This window comes from Protopterus annectens, chromosome 14.part0 (assembly GCF_019279795.1).
Source record: "Protopterus annectens isolate FY-2018-M chromosome 14.part0, PAN1.0, whole genome shotgun sequence".
NCBI lineage: Eukaryota > Metazoa > Chordata > Ceratodontiformes > Protopteridae > Protopterus > Protopterus annectens.
In genome coordinates this window covers 597,578,216-597,597,092 of record NC_056748.1, presented here as the reverse complement: position 1 = coordinate 597,597,092, position 18,877 = coordinate 597,578,216, and positions in this window count along the sequence as shown.

Here is an 18,877-nt window from a genome sequence, read left to right as displayed (position 1 = left end):
AAGGATGGTCTGCACTTGTCTCCCTTGGTTTCCAAATATTGGCTAAAACTTTATCCACCCCCTTCCAGTGTTTTTTAGACAAAGCCAAATTGACAAACCTAGTGAAATAAAGAAACAAAACCAAAAAGCAAACTGTGAAACCAAAACTGGGGAAACCTAGTGAAATAAGAAAACCCTAAGAAATCTAAAGGGGTTACTGTTCAGTGCTAGCTTTACTGCCTTCCACACATTTAGACCATCAGTTGCATAGACAGGGACGAAATGTGGAAGTGCCTCAATCTATATTAGCTATGTATTTTATGACATATATTTATATATTTCAGATATTTTGCATGGTGAAAATTGGATAAAAGGAATGTGCTGCTTTAAGGAAGGGGTGTGTGTGGATTGACCAATGGGGGTGCTTTTGACTGTATTTAAACAGGGCAAACATGTATAGGATTATCTGATGAAGTTCATAAGAAGTGAATAAAAGCACTTATCTTTTTTTATTTTGTGTTTATTAAAGTTCAATAAATTGCAGTTTTATTGTGGCTCTGCCTGAGACAGCTTTTGTTTGGATTTTGTTTCTACATGGTCTTTGTGTTTTGTTCACCTTCTGTGTTCCTAGAATCCCATAGTACTTACCTAGACTTACTGGAGACACTTACCATTAAACCAAATACCTTATTCATGGGATATTTTAACTCCCCCTCTCTAGACTGGGAAACATTCACTGCCTCATATTCACAGGCACAGTGATTTCTGGACTTTAGTAGCACAAATAACCTTGACCAGATAGTGCACACACAGACACACCAGAGGTTCAAAATTACGGGACCTGGTTCTCACCAGTATGGGAGAGCACTGCACCCCAGTATCATGTCTTCACTGGTGAGATGGGACCCCAAAGCTGTCTCCTTCAAAATAGAAATCAACTCGGTGACCCCAGGAAGTCCTGAAACAGTTAGGAACTAATCCAAAGCAAACTACATCCTATTTAACAATAGTTTGTCAAAATTCAATTCCCCTCTTAACCTAGAGTTCACAGCAACCTATAGGGAATTGCAAACAGAGAAGCTATGCAACCATGTAAATGGCTGTATAGAGGCTGTAAGCCCAAAACAAACTCTAAAAACAAACCACACTGGTGGAATCCTATCCTTAATAGGATATATAACAAAAGAAAAAAGTCATGGCTGAAATCAGAAAGAACAACTCTCACAATGATAGGACCTGTCTAATTAATCTAAACAGGAAACTAAGAGGAACTAATTAACTCCAACAAGGCTAATCATGAAGTCAAGATCACCTCACAGTCTAAAGACAACCACAAGCCTTCTACAGCTATGTCCAAAACCTCAAAGGCAACACACATCAGTGTGCAGAATGGGTGGTCAATGGGGCCACCTTCGCTGAGCAGAGCAACGTAAGACATTTGCTGGCTGACAAATCTAGCTCAGACTTTACCCCCATTTTCCCTGCCTCCCCCAAGTAGCAGGTCCTGGTGGCACTCTCTAAGGCCAAAAACACAGCCTCAATGAGTCCTGACAGTATTCTGGGATATTTCCTAAATAGCTTGAAACATGAGCTATCAGGACCACTTGAGTCACTTTTCAACTATAGCCTTAAAACAGGCTTTGTACCACAAGAATGGAGGACTGCAGTGGTTATCCCACTTCATAAGATATGCCATAAACCAACACCAGAAACTATGCACCTATTAGTCTTACTTATCAAATATGCAAAGCCATGGAACAAACTATCATGGAAATGATAAAAAACACATAGGTAACCTTCAGGCACTAGATGCAACCCAGTCTGGCTTTGTCAAGGGAAAGACATGCCTACTAAACTTGGTGGACTTCTTTGAGCAGGTTACTAAGGCAATAGATGAGGGGAAGTGGCACATACCACCTGCCTGGACATAGCTAAGGCATTTGATACAATATCCCACTGTTGACAAACTCACTGGAGTGGGCATAAACCTCTAAGTAACTGACTGGATTGCCAGCTGGCTAGCAGACAGATCCCAGAAAGTCAGCATTGATAATACCACCTCCACTAAGAAACCAGTCACCAGTGGGGTACCTCAGGGCTCCATGCTGGGACATCCCCAGCCCATACTTTTCTATCATTCACATTTTTTAATATCATGCAGATTCTGACATAAGCTTAGAAAGGAAAAAAAAACAAATTTCTTCTCTCTCAGCTATCTCAGTTCTAAACTGTAATGACATTTTTCTTTTTTACTGTACATTTAAATTTTGAAAAAACAGTCCTTCCAAGAATATATATTACCTTCATTTCACATTCATTAACATTTTTTTTCTGCTAGTGAAAATCTCTTAAACATTATTTTGCATAATGGTTCATTATTAATGCCCTGATATCTGCAAACATAATCCTAGGGGCAATAACAATATGGTAAAAGTTCCTATTAATTTGCTGTTCAGCCTTTGTTTTCACCCTTTCCATGAGCCTCTTTCCCCAGCTCAAAACAGCTACAGTCTGTGTCCTCTACACCTGCACATACTTTTCTTTCTTCAGTCTTTCACTGGAACCTGCTACTGCCACTGCATAGGTTTTTCCTTTGGTAACACTGTTCTCAGTCTGTCTCGGTTTACCAGTCTCTGCTCTGTCTTCCTGTAGCATAACACAGACCACACCCTTAAAACCAGTTACTCCACTGACCAGAAGTGCCCTCACTCCAACCATATCATTTACAGCATCCTTAATCACCAGATATGTTGTCAATCACCCCACTCCTCTACATAGCTTCTATTTCCACAGGTTCTCCTTTATTTTACTCCTGAATTACATTTTCCTTTCTTTCCCTCTTGATCTCCTCTCTATTCACACAATCCATCTTGGATTCAGTGAATTCAAGAAATTATCCTGTGGTGCTACCTACAGATCACTTCAAAAAGAGCCCTCCCAAGAGTAGCAGATGTTCTTTTGTGCCCTAGCCAGATTTCCCCTAGTAAGTTTGAATACCACCTCTCCCCTGAAAAACACACACTGGCCTAGTGGGACTAACCTAGTCAACAGAGAGAGAGAAAAGCAAAAACAAAACAAAACAAAAAAAAAAAATATATATATATATATATATATATATATATATATATATATATATATATATATATTTGTAGACAAAACTACTAGGTATTACTATTGACAACAAGCTCAAATTTGATGTACACATTAATATGGCCATTAAAAATACTAACAAAAAGCTAGGTAGCCTCTACAAACATAAAGCATTCCTGACCCATAATGCTAGAACTACTATAGCACGCACACACCTTCTCTCAACACTACTGTATGCCTCACCCATCTTGATTAACTTATCCAAAACAGAAATCAATAAAATGACAACCTGCCAACAACAGCTTCTACAGAACACATCACTGCCTAAACCTAAAGCAATTGGGCTGGCTTGAACTACCTAACTTATTTATTTATAGTCAGCTGGTTACTACTCACAAGCTACTCTATCAACAAAATATATCACCTTCACTGGCTAACATTGTCCAACAATATTCCTGTCCTAGGCAACTCTGCGCAACTGACAAATTACAGTTAGCTGTTACTAGATCCAACAACCATGCTGGTGACTTCCTTTACTCTTCTTATGTGGCCAAAATCTGGAACTCCCTGCCTACATCCATATCCCTGATAACCTCCCTACCTACATTTAAAAAAGCTATCTACAACTACCTCAGCAACAAATGGCTATGTCCCTGTTCAACTCCAGACTAATACCTGATCCACTCCAGTACTGTTGTAACTATTGTCCTAAACTAGAGTCCTATCTGTTACCTGCATATAAATATATGCTACATCAGAGGTATGATGACATACATGTAACTGTGTTAGTATGAACAATGTAAAACTGTTTATTGACTATTGTAAACTGTATCTATCTGTAATTTATACCTATAAGTGTCAATAACTAGATACCCTAATGGATCTAGATGAAATATGTACCCAAGTTTGCTTGTATGTTCTGTAAAATTGTCTCTTTGGAGCTTTTCTCCCCGGGCCCCCACTGAAAATGGACATGTATCCAGCTGGACTATCCCGGTTAACAAATGTAAAATAAATAAAATAAAACATATATATATATATATATATATATATATATATATATATATATATATATATATATATATATATATATATATATATATATATATATATATATATACTGCAATAAGTCAGCATACCACAATATCGACAGCAAGAGCATTGACTGCAAAAGATCGAAGTATGCAGAAAGTCAACAGTTATGCTACATTAACAATCCCCAAGTGAGGGAATATTCCCTTTCCCCAGGGATTGTGCAATTTATAAGAATTAGTATATATAATTAGCAGGGGTGTGGGGGAAGCAGTTCTTTTTCTTTTTTTTTGTTGCATGCAGTGAGGGTTTTACTGACGTGTGAATAGTTGAGTGTTGACATTTCCATTGTCAGTCTTTTGCAGTCAACATTCTTACTATCAACATTGTGGTATTTTGATTTATTGTAGCAATTATATATATATATATATATATATATATATATATATATATATATATATACATATTAGTCCTGGTAATTTGTCGAAGAGTACTTGGTCAACATCGACAATCCTCTGGTAATGGAATATACCCTTTTCCCCTGGGATTGTGCAGTCTTGGAGTTAGAATATATAATCAGCAGGGGAGAGGTGCACAGGGGCTTGTCGCCCAGTAAAAGTGATTTTTTTTTTATGTTTTGCATGCACCGAGATTAATTCTCATTACAAGCTTAGTAGCGTGACATACATCAATCAATCAATTTGCTTCAACATTATACATGCTGACATAAATGTATTAGATCAATTTATGTGAATCCATATATATATATATATATATATATTATATGGGTTCCTATGAATACACCGACAGTCAGAACATCGACACTCACCTCATCGACACCAAAGCATCGACTGTTCAGAACATCGACATTTCAAGTAAACGATCTTCTCCCATACAGGACCCATGGTAGCACTTGTTTCCCTGTTGCAATGCGTAAGGTTTATGCGACTGTTTACAATTTGCGTCATCCTTAACGTCGTAATAGAGAAACAAGTGCTACCATGGATCCTGTAAGGGGGAAGATCGCTTACCTGAAATGTCGATGTTCTGAACAGTCGATGCTTTGGTGTCGATGAGGTGAGTGTCGATGTTCTGACTGTCGGTGTATTCATAGCAACCCATATTATATATATATATATATATATATATATATATATATATCAAGAGAGAGAGAGAAAGGGACAGAAAGATAAATAAATAAATAAACTTTCTAATGCTCATGGAATTCTAAAGTAGAAGATAAATCCCCAGTGTTTGTGAGGTGAGAGCTTTGAAGTCAAAGAGAAGTCCCTACTGTGGGTGAGTACTTTAGGCACATTGAAAAGTTTTTGGGATTTAATTCTGTGCAGGGGAAGATGGTGTTTACTACCTTGTGGATTAGCAACAAAATAAGGTAATATTTGAATTAACAACTGTTTTATCCTTGGGCTAAAATGTTTGACAATTTTTTTTCTTGTGACTGTGTTTCCATCAAACTGCACATTACACTGGATGAATTAATTACATTTTAGTTCACTTTTATTGAATGACAATAAAAAATTATGAGTGCTGATATCATCTGATACCCAGGCCTCTTGCTTCTAAACAGACCTCTTGAACAAATCACACTTAAAATGATACACTAGAAAACTGGAACAGGCAAAAGAACATTTTTTTTGTGACTGTGACTTTCCAAGCAGCATGCTGTTGTAGAGTTTGGGTTGCTTCTTCCCCACACCTAAAAGAAATGCAAGCATCCATAGTAAATACTACCTCTGAAAGTGGCAGTGAATCTGTGATGAACTGCATGATAAGCTTTCTGAGTGTTGAAATGTTCATTATACCTGTGTGTGCATGTGGCAATTTTCTCTGGCTGAAAGGATCCTTGTGGCAGGAAAAATCGGTGCTTTGAGGAGCTATTAAAAAATCTTGTGCCCTTAGAGGGATTTGTTCTTCAAAATGAATCCTTATGGCACTAAATAAGAGTTCCTTAAAACATGCTTGTTATTTTTCTTGGTTAAACTTTTCTGATAAGGCCAGAAGCATATGTGCAGTGAACTACACATACTGATTTGTGTGTCAAATGAGAAAAAAATATAACTGAAACCTTAGTGAATGCAAATAATGCATCAATAATCAGAACTATAGCTTTTCAGGAGAAATGTAACCGCTAACACAACCACAAGAAGCTGAATCAAGAAATTTGGTTAAGATTTGATTCTCACCCAAGGCACAGTCCCTTTAGTTCCACAACTAGCCATTCAGTATAGATAAACCTGGAAGGTCACAAATGGCTGGCATAATGCATATTTAAAACCATGTCTAGATTTTCATGTAAATAATGTAAGTAACATTCTAGAACTCTTGACTGTTGAAAAATGTAAAAGGAAAAAAAATGGGTTCTTCAGACTAACTCTAAGCCATCTGAACATCTTGTTCCTTTAGTAGAACAACTGTTGTTAACTGAAATTGTTAACCCCGAGTCAGCTTGCATGAACTAACAAACCTTTATCTAAGTATGTTCTTTTGCCTCCACACAAGAAAAAAAAAGTCACTATTTGTGCTGGTTTATTTTAAATGTTTTAGCAAAAGGGTATATAGATGAGTGCTGTAAAGTTAGTGATAGCAATACTGTACCTGTGAAATCTGTTAATGCCAGCTAACAAGCTGAAATTTGATAATATTGAATTTTTAACTACTAGAGTCTATTTTTTGTATGTCTGTTTTTTGTCACTGTACTATCACTAGACTTGTTGGATGTAATATTGTAGTAAAGGGGAAGAAATGCTAGGAACTGAATGATTACATTAGTTAGCTAATATGTGTGCAGGCATAAAACAATTACTAAACAGAAACTTAAGCAATATATGTATGTAGAGACCAAAGGGAATATCACATAATACAAAAGGAAATACAAACTGTATTAGGGAAAGTGTTGACGCCCAGTAGCTCTGGAGCCTTAACTTAGCACATGATGTGATAATTGGCCAATACTTTCTTCATTTCAAAGAACTGTGGAAAATATGGGGAAAAGCATCAATCCCAGTAAAGAAAAAAAGTGTAGGACTAAAAGACATACGAGAACCTAAGTGTTGGCTCTGTGTGGAAGTGTTACGTAAACCTGAGACTGAGTCTTACCAAGAGATTCCATTAGTTAATGTAATAAAAGAAGCAAGTGGGGAGACTGGCAGGGAAGGTGAGTCTTACCAAAGTACTTTAGTAGTTAAAGTAATAAAACAGGTTAGTGGAAAAACTGACAGGGAGAAGCCCATAATTAAGAATAAACTAAAGGGAGAAGGTATAAAAACAAAGAGATGGGTGAATTCTATACCAAAGAAAAAAGTTAAAGGAGGTCTTAAACAGTCTTAAACTTCTCCCTGCTACCCATAATCAGTTAGTCAGTCGGAAAAATAACAGGAATCTAAGAACCGAGCAAATAAAATAACTAATGGAAAACGGAAAATATCATTACCCATGGAGAAAGAAAATGATATCTATGTGTTGAAATTTTAGATGAAAGATTAAATTGATGGAAAAGCCTGTAAGAATATTTAAAGGAGAAGAGACCAGAGTGCCACTTCGTATCAGAATAATGATGGGAATAATGCAGACTTGGCTGATCTCCAGGTATGCCATGTCTTTTTCAAGAAAGCTCAGTGAAAGAATAATACACTAAGGAGCTCCAGAAAGAATATAGCAAGAGTAGGTGATTGAGCAAAGGAAGAGAACAGCCAGAGTTCATACCCACACTTTGAAATAAGAAATCATATGTGCTAAATGGTAACCAAGGACAGAGAACAGTTACAGAGCCAATTATGACTACAAAGGCCAATGCAGAAGTCAACAGCAAGACAACTAGTACTGTTTGTCTTTCTAGACTAGGAATTCTTTGAGAAATATTTACTAACCAAGGGACTTATTCATGCCCATAATAATGGAATAAAGTCAATTTCTTTTAAAGGAAAAACAGCTAAGTACATATGTATACTACACTTATAAGGGTAGGCTAGTTGTACACTTTAATAAACCTTTCAAGGTAATTTTGTGAAAGGTTGTAGAGCTGGAAGGAAAAAACTGGGGACCAACTGCTTCCATATTTTTCTTTGCTATAAGAGAAGTACCCCAAGTCTCAATAGGATTCACATTATGTGAACAGATGTAATGGACATACCACTAAGCTGTGATAGCTATATCAAAAGTAATCTTTGAGGAAGAGGAAAACACACCATTCAAATTTCAGACTGGAAGAGCAGGTTAAAAGTATAATGCCTATAGCAAAAGAATACAAGAAGACAACATAACAGACACAACAGAGAGCATATAATAAAATCTCTAAGAAATCAAACCAGGAGATGAAGTACATTATTAGTATCCACAGCTGAATATGTTGCTTAGAAAGCATGACACCTTTTGAATTATGTTAAGACAATTGGAAAAAGGACACCAGATCAATTATACTATAAAAATGTTCTGAAGTTTTAGAGAGAAGTGAGGTTTCTGTATTAAATATGCTTGCAGAAAAAGTTACATTTTTGAAGCCAAAATATTGGACAGTTAATAAATGCCTTAGAAATGAAAAATAATGGATACACAGAAATATGGTCATATTCTCAAAATTGTCTGGTAAAACCAATTTACATTTTTGCAACATAAAACATGCCTGGTGAAAGAGCAAATCTGAAATCATAATGAATACCACAATCCCAGTCTTCTTCTTCTTTCAGCTTTTCCCGGGTAGGGCTTGCCACAGTGGATCACCTGCCTGCTCTTGATTGGCAGTGGAGTTTTATGGTGTCATGTTGCCAGCACAGTGCCCAACCTTCCACAGAAGGCACACAAATGCACACACTCATGCCTAGGGCCAATTTAGAGTATCTAATCCACCTACAGCATGTCTTTGGGATGTGGGAGGAAACCGGAGCACCCGGAAGAAGCCCATGCGACCACATGGAGGACATGCAGACTCCGCACAGAAGGGACCCCAGCCGAGGATCAAAGATGAGAGACTCTTGCTGTGAAGCGGCAAGGCTAACCGCTGCACCACCGTGGCCACATACTGATTATTTAAGGAAGATGTTGAGAAAATGCTTAAAATGGGTGCATTAAGGAGTCCCAAAGTGAATGGAATTCCATGGCATTGGTCCCCAAGACTGTGGATCTATAATGTTTTATAACAACTTTAAAAAATTAAATATCATATCGAAATTTAATTTATATCCTATGTCCTACATGAACAGATTGGGAAATGTTTGGTTTCCATCCACTTTTGACCTAACCAAAGGCTTTTGGTAAATTTCACTAGCCCAGATGCTAAACAAAATGACATTTGCCACATTGCATGGAGTCTTCAGTTACAGCTTCCTGCCTTTTTGTCTCTACAGAGCACTTGTAACATTTTAAAAGCTTCCATATAAAATTTGTAACCCCCCCCCCCACCAGATTATTCAGCAGTTTACTTGGATGATGTAATAATATTTTCTGATAACTGGGAAAGCCATTACCTTAAAGTTCAAGCAGTATTATATTTCCTGCATCAAGTTGGGTTACCTGCTAACAAAAACTAAATGCAAGCTTGGTATTGTAGAAGCTCAGCATTTGAACTATGTAATATGTTGAGGGGAATAATGAAACGCAGACAGAGAAAGCTGAAGCAATACAACACTGGCCTGTATCAATCAGTAAACAGGTTAAGGCTTTTTTTAGGCCTGGTTAGCTACTATCATAAATTTATTCCCAATTTTCCTATACTTGCTTGAACTCTGACCAACTTGACCAAGACTAAGTCTCTTTTGAATGTTAAGTGGACAAGTGACACAGAAACAAGTCTTTAGGCAACTAAAATATATGATATGTTCAGAACCAGTACTAATAGTTGCAGATTGATCCAAGTAATTCTTGTTACACACAGATACCTCTGAGGTAGGCATAGGCACACTTTTGTCTCAGGTAATACATGAGGATGAGCAACCAATTTGTTTCACTCTTTTAAGAAAGACTTCCTTACTATAAAGTACATCACATCACCTTTAAATATTATTTGTTGGGGAATATTTTATATTAATTAGAGACCACACATCTGTACAATGGTTCTAATAATAAAAAAAGATTGCAACCCAAAACTACCATGGGCTTTAACCCTCTGGCGGTTTAACTTCAAGACCCATCCTTGCATCGTCCACAATCACTTAAATGCAGATCCTCTCTCTCTGGCTTACTGCCCCCTCCAGTGGGGCTGGAAAAAGAGATTTCAACGTTCAAGATCCACAATCGTACTTTCCACAATCACTTATATGTATGCAATCTCTTTCTCTAGTTTACAGGCCCCTCCATCTATGCTGAAAACAGACATTGTGCACTGGACAGAGTCATGTGACATAGTGATTGAGCCAAGGAAGCACGTTGTTGAATGCTGATAAGGGTGTCAGGGAATCAGATGCAAGAATTAATGGTCACAATGCTAATTCTTCACCCCCTGCTATCAATGGCTTGAATGGTTTGTTCCAGACTCCATTACTGCATTATACTTTGCATTGTGAAAGACAGGGGAATGATTTTGGATCTCTTACCACTCAAATTGTCACCTTGGAACGTTTAACAAGGAAACTTAAATCTTTACAGTTAGATAATGCTTTTTTGGTACAATCTACAAAATTAAAACAAATTCCAAAGGGCCTCCGAATATGGAAGTTTCCAGTGGGTACAGAAAAGTGTTCCTTGATGCACCAGGAGTTACTTGAACTGTTTGATAAGACTGGACTTGAGGTGATGAACATTATTATCAAGGACAATGAGCGCAAACTCTTGAAGCTTGAAGGTGACATAAAATTGCTTAATGAAAGTATTATTAATGATCTTATGTTTGAACAGATGTCTGCTAGATACAATAGAATATTTGCTGACATAAAAAAACTTTTCTAATACTAATTGTAAACATAAACAGAATAAATTAGACAGGGACAAAGCTGATTATGTACATAAAAGAGTGTATCCTGACCCTCCCCCTGTTACAAACAATGATTTCTTTATGAATAGTGCTACTAATAATAACAGCAACAACAACAGTAATAATTTTAACAACCAAACAAATGTCAATGAGTGTGATTATGATGAACATTTTTTAGCACAACCATCCCCACTAAGGTGCTCAGAACACCTCCTCAATCAACAACAAAATGAAGCTCCATATGGTCTCTCCTTCCAGGGCGCACCCAGGGGTCACTCTGTGAAGGGGAAGAACTGGGAGAGGGGAACCAGATATGGAGGGAGGTATATGTACTAGATTCTGTGATGGCACCTGAAGAACTGAACGGTTTGATTTCTACTGCCAGAATGTCTGAAGTGTATAATGCTGATATGACAGCACTAAATGTTAACATGAATAATGCCTTGGTTAACACTGATTCCCCATCATCCGTTGTGAACTGTGGAACAGGAACTATACATAACCTTAGTGATTTTTCTTTGAAAAATGAACATATTTCTCTTTTGCAAAAAGGTTTTGGTTTTGTTCCGAGTTTTAAGTCTGATATTGCTAGACTGTTGATTAACTTGAGGCTTTACACCAGACAGCTTAACTTGAGGTTGTTTTTTCTAAATAAGAATCAGGACTGTAGAACAGAAGCATTTATATTGAAAAAGTACATTCTTGCCCCCCTGTAACCCCTTAGTGAATTTGTTCAAAACATGTGTGGAAAATGATTTTAGACAAATTGTAAATGCAAGTCATTCTAGTTCTGACAACTTATCTAAAGAAGAAAGGTTGGCACTCAGAGACTATCTGACAATAAAGCATACCAAGTGATGAAGCCAGATAAGGGCGGTGGAGTGGTCATCATGAGGCAGATTGATTATATGTGCAGAATGTACTCTTTACTTAATGAGGAAGACACTTATGAGAGAGTTTCTCTTAGTGAACTCAATAGAGCATATGCCAAGATTGACATATTTTTATTCGATGCTCTAAGTCAGGGCACTGTAACAGTGGAGGAGTATGATTTTTTGAAAGTAGATACACCAAGAATTCTGATATTTTTTTCTGAATATCCAAAATTCACAAAAATATCAGTGACAACCTTTTAGACCAGTTGTTGCCGCTCAGGGTTCAAAAACTGAACCACTGGCTGCATTTGTTGATTATTTCTCTAAGAAAGTGGTCAATGATTTTGTTTATATCTTAAGAGATTCTTGGCATTGCTTAGAACAATTAAAAACAGCCAAGCTTGATAAGGATGACTTGCTTGTGGCAATTGACATGGTTAACTTATTTACTGTGATCCCCCATGACATAGGCTTAGAATATTTTTCAGAATGTTTATCACAAAGTGGACACTTGAACCAAACCTGAGTAAGTCTACTGGTTGACTTGTTAGAAGTGGTATTTAAAACTAATTTTTTGGTATTCGAAGGTGAATTTTTCCAGCAAAAATCAGGTGTGGCCATGGGAACGAAATGTGCCCAAGTTTTTGCCAACCTGTTCTTGGCTGAATGGGAAAAGAGGTATGTATTCTCTTCTCCCTTTATATCCAGGATGCATGTGTAGTATAGATTTTTGGATGATATACATATAGTTTGGAGAGGAACAACTTCTGAATTGGCAGAATTTTTGAATTACATTAATACCACCACCCAATACCTAAAGTTCACCTATAGGGTAAACCAGAATAAAATCGATTATTTATTCTTCTCACAAAAGATAATTGCACAGGAGGACTATAATCTAACATATTTAGGAAACACACCTATGCCAATACATTATTGCATTTTGACAGTTGTCACCCTGGCCACCAGTGTAGGTGCATAGTCAAGGGACAGATGGTCAGGCTGTCCAGGTTGATCAGTGATGACAAAAAATTTTCTGAAGAATTGTTTAAGTTGATTGGGATGTTCAAGGACAGGGGGTACCCTATTAAGCTTTTACTGTCAACTAAGAAAAAGGTAACCAGGAACCATGCAACTAGGTTCCTACCCATCCTAAGAGGGGGTCACAGTAATATTAATGTAAATCATGATGATGGCTTCAAAAATGATGTTATGATTTTACCATTTAATCAAGATGCCTCACATTTAAAGGGAAGCATGATGAAAATTTGGGGAGCCTTATTCGACAATGACCTGAAAAACAAATTAGGGTCAGAGCCTAAGATTGTTTTCAGTAGAGGCAAAAATATTAAAGAAATTTTGGAGAGGGACATGGATACTAAAAAGAACAATTATGTCTCTAGGATGCACAAATGTGGCTTCTGTTCAAGCTGCAGATTTATTAATGGCGGACTCTATGTCCAGATTGACTCTTATGGTAGGAACTTACAGTGTCCAGGGCGCTGTAATTGTAACACTAAAAATGTTGTTTATATTGCTACCTGCATTTCATGCCCTGCATTTTATATAAGCAAGACCACTAAGAAACTACATGACAGGATTATAGAACACAACAGGGATATTAGAAATGCAAAGTGTACCAGTGCCCTTTATACACACAGTTCAGAGTGTACAAATTTCAAAAGGTTCATATTTTTTGTTATTGATAGAGTTTTGATCAGTACAAGAGGGGGACTACGTTGACCTTGATCTGCAGATTAAGGAAAGTGAATGGCAATTAAGACTCAATGCAAGGGTGAAACCTGGAATTAATTACACAATTTCCATCTCGAGTACCTTGAAAAAAAAGAGCAAAACAGGTTTAAATACTGGCTCCTTCAAGCCTCAGTGAATGCTAGCAGTTTTTAAGAAAGAAAAACATTTTTTTAAAAATAATATTTTTAAACAATTTTTAACAACATATATATGGTTTTATTACTTAGTATTTTATTCTGTTATTGCAATAATTCTAATAACATGGATGTCATTCATAAACTAGTACATTATTCATGAATGCATGATGTTACAGGAAATGATGTCAGTGTGTTCTTCCTATTAATGTGACTGTTGTGAATTTTTATTTGACTCTGATGATGCCTGGATTTTAAAAGGTGAAAGTGCTAAGTCTCTGGTGATTTTACTGTATTAAAGTGACTGCTTCTTGTGCAGGAACGTGTTGGTTTGCCTGTTAATTTTTTTACTGTATTTACCACACTGCTTCTGCATTTGTGGCTGCTGTCCATTTCCATGTAAATAGCAGTTAATAAGCATCAGCTGTCTCTAGAACTGTATCAGGGTCATGTTCTGTTGAGGAAGGAGTTTTTTCTATCCAGTAGGACTAGCAAGGAGTACCTGGCATCTCCATGAAGTTTCATGCAAAGGAAGAAGAGCTGAGCACTGTCAGAGAAAGTACCTAAGGTTAGGGAAATTCTGTGCATGACAACTCAAAAGTGAAATAAAAGTCTTTACTGTAAGTGAGCAATGCAACCACATCTCTCTGTTGCTGAGGTTTATTACAGTGAAGGTACACAGGCTGTCAGCCCAACTACCTTGTGGATTATCTACCATATAAAGTACTCTTTGAACTATCAGCCATTTTATCCCTAGACTAAAGATTTAATAGGTTTTTATTTCATTTTCCTTGCAGTTAAACTGAATTTTGTGTTGGCTGACTGAAGTACCTTTTCATTTCACCTTTGTAAATATACTATAAAGAGTATGATTATATTACATGAAACCTAAGCCTCTTGCTTAAACACTAAATTGTAGAGCTAATTCTTCTTGAAATGTTGCAATATGTATTTATATATTAAACCCCTAGTAAACCCATTCACTTCCTACTAGTCTGTCATTGTCGTCATACTGTACTCTGTTATTCTATCTGTGAAGTCTCTCCTACCTTCCTCTTTCTCATCTTTCCCCCAGTCTTTTAACTCTACCTAACCTTTTCTTCCCTTCTTACCATCCCTTCCCTCAGTGCACCTAATTGTATATACTGTATACATTTGAATATTTACTGAGTATGCTGGATTTTGAGTCATTCGTGTAAGTTGTCTTACAGTTTAAACACTGACAGTTGTTTTTTTAACTATATTATTAGTTATTTAGTTATAGTGCTTATAGCTCATGTCTAAAACATTAACTATTTAGTGTACTATGCATGTACCCATTTGAAAACATCAACTTTGTTATTTTCTTTTTGTTGTATTCTCCCGGGATAAACCTGACAATAGTTTAATAAAATCTGTGTTCTGGCCGAGTTACAAAAGAAAAAGAAAGAAAGAAATCCATTAAATATTGATAATAACATTATATTTAATGGGCATTGCATTTTCTAGTATTAATGTCATAACATGGTCCTAGTTTTTCAAAGCAAGTAAATTCTGATGCTGCAAACTTGTCTTACGTCAGTTAGACTTTCGCAGAGAACAGTACAGCCTACATTCCATGTTACATGAGTGCCTTCCATTGTTTGCAATGAATTTTAAGATTGCAATTCAGTAGAGTTATTATATCCTTTAAATAAAACTATAGGCTTAGTGTGTGATCAGCACAGGGTGTTTGTTCTTCTTTAGTGAGTAAATGCCTGTGCAGTTGACATAAAGTAGATGAATACTTCAGTTCATCTCTTTGTTTTGATAGATAAAAAGACAAAGAAAATTTACAGGTTTCTCATGGTCTTAACTGTTAACATTTGTGCTTACACCTTACTATTAAACTATTAAATTCTGTAAGTCCGAAGAACTGGGCTAATACTGAATGAGGTATTGTTTAACTCATGTGAATTCTTTGCTTTTGTGAACTTCTTGGTTTTGCACTCAAGGACAAGTGCAGATTTTAGATGTAACAAATCACCTTGTTGAAGACTTAGATAGGGGTCATCTGGTGGGGTCAGTTGTAAGCAATTGCACTAAGGTACTTGACCTTCTGAATTATTCTTAGTGATACAAAAGTGAGGAAATGTGGACTTAGCTTTAGATCAACAAATCAGAGTATTCATTTTGTGTTGGTTAAGAAGCAAACTATCACAAAATGGCTGCTATGTATTTGAACTTTGCCAGAATGTTAAAAAGATAGCGCACACACACAAATAGAAAACACTTGATGAAAATAATTTATATTTCAGGATAATCTGGCCTGATTACCATGCCGTTATATAGACTTCCTGGAAGTTCATTTATATCAAGCAGTCCTGAGCATTTCATTTTTCATTGCTGGGTCATGCATAAAATGAGCATCACATTTTTAACAGCCTTAATATGCTTTAAAACAGCAACATGAACAAAACTAAATAATCAAAATGCCATATCACTTCAGTCATTTAAACATTGTTTCAGTTCCACGGCTCAGAACCTGTTGTCCTGGAATCTCCTATGCGAGTTCTTCTCTCTGCACTGGTATTCGGTGATGAGATTTTTGTGGTGCCTGCCGTGCTTCATTGGTGGTCTTGAGTGGGGTAGGCACATAGCCGTGTGGATGGTGGAGCTCAATGTGATAGTGTGGTGGCCTGTTCCTGGCCAACAACTCAGTGGTGGTGTCGGTCGTTTCTGTGCATGCGCAGTAGCAGTTTTTGATATTAAAAAAAAGTCATACTGACTGCTCAGTGGGTGTAAGCATGCATGGACAGTGGGGCATGCAGACTGCTTATCCTTTTTGGTTACGCTGAACAGGCAGGGAATGAAAGGGGAGCAACGGTGGTGGCGTTTTCATGAGCATGAGGACCCACTTGTAATGGCTGCCTCCACACATGCGCAGTAGCATTTTTTTCATTACAAAGAAGAAGACAAAAAAAAGTTGTTCCTTGCTCCATGCATACAGCAAAGATGCCTAAACCATTAAATATTTTTAAAAAAATTACAATACTCTGATAACCAGAACTATTCTTTTAAAATGGAGCTCTACTGATGAGGTGAATCAGAAAATTACTTCTATGCAGTATTATAATGATGTACACTCACAAGTTTAAGAGAAGCAGTAGATTTCTCTTGCTGTTATGTAACAATGGCCACAGTGCATCAAGCGATATACACACTTGCATGTAAATGAAAACACATTTTAGGTCTCCTGCTTTTATTATATTATGCAGTATTATAAAGTGGCACTGCACTTATGGTAAGTACACCAGGCATGCAGCTAATGGGGAAGCCAGTAATGTTTTGTCTTTCGGCTTTTCCTGGTTAGGGGTCGCCACAGCGGAACTCCGGTCCGCTAATGATTGGCAGTAGATTTTTACGTGCTGGCTTGCTGGGCACAACCTTCAATGAAGGAACGTCGCCACACAGAAGACACTCTAACTGAGAATCGAACAGGCAACGTCTAACTGTGAGGCGACAATGCAGCACCACCACCACAGTTGAATGGGGAAGCCAGTAATCATTTGCAAAAAAAAAAAAAAAGAGCTGATACTTCTTTCATCGAACAGTTATGTCGTTACCTGGGGGAGGGGTTGGGCATTGGTACAATGGTTAAGCTGGTTGCATTGCAGACCCAAGATAAAGGTTGGGTTCTGACATCTGAAAGGTTAATCTTATGATCAGACTGCATATATTTAGATCAGAGAAGGGAGTTTGGTAGGCCGTATAGCATGGTGGGTTAATGCAGTGTGTTATAGCTGATAAGGGCCTGGGTCCAACACATGGCAGAGGTATTTTATTTCTTCAGAGATATATTCTCTTTCAGTTAGTGGTTTAGAAATGTAAGAAGTGGAGAGGGCAGAGTACCCCTTTAAAGTTAAAATAATGTCCAGTAATTTCTCTTTATGGTATTCTTGGTAGCACTGACCCCCCTTTTTTTTGCTCACTTACCTACAGTGTTCTTAGCTCATTTCAGTTGTCAGTGGTCAATATGGCTGATGTCCAGGCTTTGCAGCAGAGGTGGGCGAACATTGAGGACCTTTTCTGAAAGATGCCAAGCAGTGAACTACAGTGGCAGGGATGCAGGTTCAAGCCAATCATAACAGATGGCAAACGTCAAAGGGCAAGCAAGGGGCCAAGGGTCAAAGAACACGCCAGTTGCAGCCCAGCAGAGAGATGACAGCAGAGGTCTCAGCATTGGGTTCAGCACTTGCTGCTCCTGCGGGTAATGATTCTACAGTTTTTGCTGGTGGGGAGGATGGAGTAGAAGTAGCAGGGACAGGGGGCAAGTGACCCATAGATTGGGTGACAGGGTTAGTAGTTTGCATACATATGTCTTTGGAGGGTCAAGGGGGCAGCGTTGGAGATCTGCAGAACTTAGTGGGGGAGGGGTATGGTTTCGGAGAGCAGATTTTTGGTAGGGACAGTCCAGCAATGGTGGGTAGTTTGTCTTAACTGGGGGAAGATGCCAACCCTTGTTTAGATGAGGTAGGGTCAGATTTTAGGATGTGACTGGGTGATTGGTTGGCTATGCAGGCACTGGGCAAGAGGGTGTGGCAGTCTTTTTAATTCCTACATATCATCTACCGTAAAGGAAAAAATTAGGAATGGAGAGTATGTGGACATCTTTGAGATAATTGACGCAGATGGTGTCCAACGTTTGTTGCAAGCCAAGACAGAGAATGCAAAAGACCTGTTGGCAGCCCTAGCGGCCCTTGGTCGAAGGTGAGTGGGGAAAATGTGGCCGAAAATGTGGGAGAATAAGATCTTGGGATTTTTTTACTACATGACAGTGTGGTTGGAGAAGGATAGTGCTTTGGCCCTTCTGCTCTTGGCTTATTTTTTGATGATACGGGAGATGAAAAGGATATGGGCTGGAAATACTTGGTTTTGGTATGATCAGAAATATTGCAAGATGAAGGAGGTGGATAGGTCTATGCTTTGGGAGGTGAGACACCCTGATATATGGCTGTCCACTATGATGGACAGCTTGAGTGTGGGCAGCAGAGGGAGTAAGGTGGGGGAAGGAAGTGTTGGAGTATGCTGGGCTTTCAATGCCAGAAGATGTGCTTGGACACCATGCAGAT